Source organism: Triticum urartu, unplaced genomic scaffold (genome assembly GCF_003073215.2).
Source record: "Triticum urartu cultivar G1812 unplaced genomic scaffold, Tu2.1 TuUngrouped_contig_260, whole genome shotgun sequence".
In the NCBI taxonomy this organism is placed as follows: Eukaryota; Viridiplantae; Streptophyta; class Magnoliopsida; order Poales; family Poaceae; genus Triticum; species Triticum urartu.
This window is the reverse complement of record NW_024113089.1, coordinates 48,535-52,248: the sequence shown is the minus strand read 5'-3', so window position 1 is coordinate 52,248 and position 3,714 is coordinate 48,535. Positions and strand designations below refer to the sequence as shown.

Genomic DNA, 3,714 nt, shown 5'->3' with positions numbered 1-3,714 from the left:
TTTCAAATAGCATGAGATTTTTTATTCATAAGCATCTTTTAAGATACATGAATAATTGTTTAATAATATGCTAACACTTTTGAAAAATATCATAATAACTTTGTTAAAAAAGAAAAAACATGTATTTCGAAATTAAAGTGAAATAATCAGTAAAAATGTCTTTTATAAGGGGAAACAAAATATGGCTAGGGAGCGCATAACAGTCGCTGGTTGTTGTGTCAGTCAAAAGTGGTCCAGATGAGCCCACAATGGTCAGTACTATACTTTACTTAAACTTCAAACAACGTATGTAGTGCCATCTCTCTGAAGGGAGGCCCAGTTGGCAACTTGTATTTTAAGAATGTCTAACATTTTTTTAAAATCTTCAAACATGTATTTAAAAAAATCATCATGTTAAGGTGCATACGAAAAATGTACAACGCTATTGGATAAAGTTGACATGTAGTTTTTCTAAAATAAAATGAAAATGAATAAAAACAAAAATATAAATATAAAAAACCAAAAAAGACGAAAATTTGTAAAACACATGAAACCATTAATAGAAACACAAAGAAAACCGTGACCTTGGCCTGGGAATTTCAGCCTAATTGAATGGGAATTCTTCTTTAATAAATAAAGTGCATATACTAATTAAAACAAAAAAATATTATAACAGTGCATATATTGATTGAAAAATATTAATGAATAATTTCAATTGATATATTTTTAGGCCCGTTTGATATATTTAAGTCATCGAGTGCATTTCTAGGCATTTAATGAATATACCTCAAAATTGAACTGCAAATGTGTGAAATAATGGCTAGAAATGCATAGTAGAAGAGTGTGAGAATGGCAAGAGCTAACAATCCATGTCAAAAATTTCCACTCTATTTTTATATTCGGTTATTTTCTATTTATAGTAGAAGAGTGTGTGAATGTGACTGATGTTTCATCCGTTGGCATTGAAATTTTTTTCTACACCCAAGATACACCACTACATGATTCATGAATAAAAGAAAAGGAAAGAAATTCCATACATGAGGGTGCCAAGACATAACCCCGAATATGGAGTTTTGGGGTTTTGTTATCCTGGAAAATGAATACGAGCTCTGAAAAGCATGAAAATTGGCATGGTGGCATCACATGATCCCTGTAGGGCATTGTAAAACTTTGAAAAAGTTTTGCAAAAGTTATGACACGCATTGCTTTGAAATGAAACCATCTTCGAGGAAGACACATGCATTGTTTAGAAATCGAACCTTCTCGTAGGATGAACACATGGTGTTAAGAGAGAATAGGCCTAGTTTGAAGGCAAAGCGACCCATGCTTCATCCGTTGGCATTGAAAGTTTTTCTACACTCAAGATGCACCATTACATAGAGAGGTCTCGAACCCTCTCGTTCTCTCCCCACTGACCCAGGCGACTGAGAGGCGTTTTTGAGTAGTTCTCCCTCCGCCGGCGTGCGGCGCGTGCCCGCCGGTCCGCCCTGGCTCTGGCGGCCACTTTGGCCCCGGGAGGCATGTCGGGCCCTAGCTCCTCGTCGGCGGTCGGGATTAGGTTTCCTTGTGTGGGTATTTGGTCCCTTAGTCGACCTCTTGGTAGAGCGGTGGTCAGCGGATTTAGTAGGGAATAAAGTCCCCCAACCCTTGCTCCTGCTCGCCGGAGGCTTCGCCGGCGCCAGTGGGAGGCATGTGGAGGACAGGCGTATGGAGCAGTTTTTTGTTTCGGCGGTGCGTTTTGGCGACCTCCTGCTAGGCGGTAAGGCCTCGTCCCCGGATCCGGAGATGAAGATGCTCGGGGGGGGGGGGGGGGAGCAAACCTGCTTTCGGTTTCGCCTCCGACCAATGTTTTCCATCGCCAAGGATCTAGGTCGCTGGGTTTGGTGGTTGCTGCGGTTCGTCAACTCCCTTAGGCAAGGGGTGTCTTCAGCTCCTTGGTTTGTTTTGGCTGCCGATGTTCTCCTCTTTCGGCGACCGCGGAAGATTTGGTCGGCTCGGAGAGTAGCAGTCTATCCTCTTGTATCCTCTTTGTATTTTGTTGCTTGTATGCGAAGCCGGATTGTATCCTTACTCATATGAATACAAGTAGAGTACGCCTCTTTAAAAAAAAAGATACACCATTACATGAACCATGTCAAAATGAAATGAATTAACACAAGGGTGCCAAGACTCAACCCTCAACATTGTCTTCCGTTTTTTAATTTCAAAATGTAAACAAACTCCGAAAAGCCTGAAAATACATGTTGGAAAATATATTCAGATAGGGTACAGAAAATAGATTCCGTTCGAGTTATCCATGTCCAAGAACAAATTTAATTTAGTAAAATAAAACAAAAAAAGTAAGGAAAAAAACCACGAAAATGAATAGTAGCATGTGCGTTTCAAACCTAGCACGTCTTTGCATTGCTAATGCCAGATAACCACTACAGTAAGCTACCATTTCAATGTAAAACACACACCGGACGTTTTTATAGGAGGAAATGATTTTTTCTAGCCTGCTGCGTTCTGATTGGACGAACCAGACCTCCCACGGATCAAGCGTCTCCACCGTCCATTCTTACCCGATCCAACGGTCGCTGCTCCTTCTACTCTCTATTTGTGCTTTCCCTGGTTCTTATCCTCTCACACAGTACGCGAGCACGATGCGAGCAGCAGCAGCAGAGCCCGACGAACTCCAGAGCTCGCAGCGGACGCAGGCCGCCGTCTGCGTGACGGGCCTCCGCCCGCACCTCCCACCGTAGCACGCCGGTGAGCCGCGCCTTGCGCCGCCTCTCTCTCTCCTATGCTCTCCTCTCTCATATATCTCCCTGGCTTTTCTTGCAGCAATGGAGGCCAAGCGCCCATGGAATCGTCTGAGCTCTCCTCCCAGCCGCCGTTCTCCTTCAAATTCGTCGGGATCCGGTTGGATCTAGACGCCGGCGCCCCGTTCCCGACCTTCCCGCCTTGCTTGGGTCGTCGGCCACCGCGACGATGTCAATATCGCTCGCGGGATCCAGCGCCACCGCTGCTGGCCACTTCCTCGCCTGGAGGAGATGCCCCCACATCCGCGGCTCCCCACACGAGCAGCAGCAGCGAACACGTCGCTAAGGCCGTCTCCGGCGGTGTCTTTTTCTTTTTATAGAAGTTTGCCAAATCTGTGCCAGAACAGCCATGGCGATGAACTCCAGCTCAAGGCCCGCGAGCGCTTGGTGGCGTTTGATGCGGTGCCTGGAGAATATCTCTGGGCAGAGTAGTAGGCCAGATCTAGTTTAGGAAAAAAAAATCTGTAATTCCAAGTTTTTCTTGTGTATTTCTTCTTTTTGGTAAAACAAATTTTAGTTATCTGGTATTTTTATGCAATTTCCTTTTCTATTTATAAGGCAATGAGCATACATAATCAGAAAAACACTTATATTGACTCAAAGTTTCCATGGACCAATAAAAAACAATGGATTGGCTAATGTCTCAATAAAAAACACTTATATCTGGTATTTTTATACATAATCAGAAGAACATCTGAAAATTCTTGTCTGTAAATGTAATAAGGTTATTCTGCTATTGGATGAGCTTGAGGAGTTCAGACCATTATAAGGACATGAATCCAATTTTAAAAAAGTGGTCAAAAATCATGTGGAGAAGTTGCTCCACCTTCAATGTCTTTATTGGAAGAAAAGATATACTATCAGATATATAAAAGTGGATGGTGAAAACACCAAGTTCTTTCATGCTATGGCAACTGAGAGACATCGAAGGAAT

At 42.9% G+C, this 3,714-nt stretch overlaps 1 long non-coding RNA gene across 1 annotated transcript; it reads left to right on the top strand.

The window, feature by feature from the left end:
• Positions 1–1,234: 1,234 nt before the first annotated feature.
• On the top strand, positions 1,235–3,307 carry LOC125527021. Its single transcript, XR_007291941.1, has 2 exons — positions 1,235–2,727; positions 2,803–3,307. It is a non-coding gene; the product is annotated as an uncharacterized LOC125527021 (long non-coding RNA).
• The last annotated feature ends 407 nt before the right edge of the window (positions 3,308–3,714 follow it).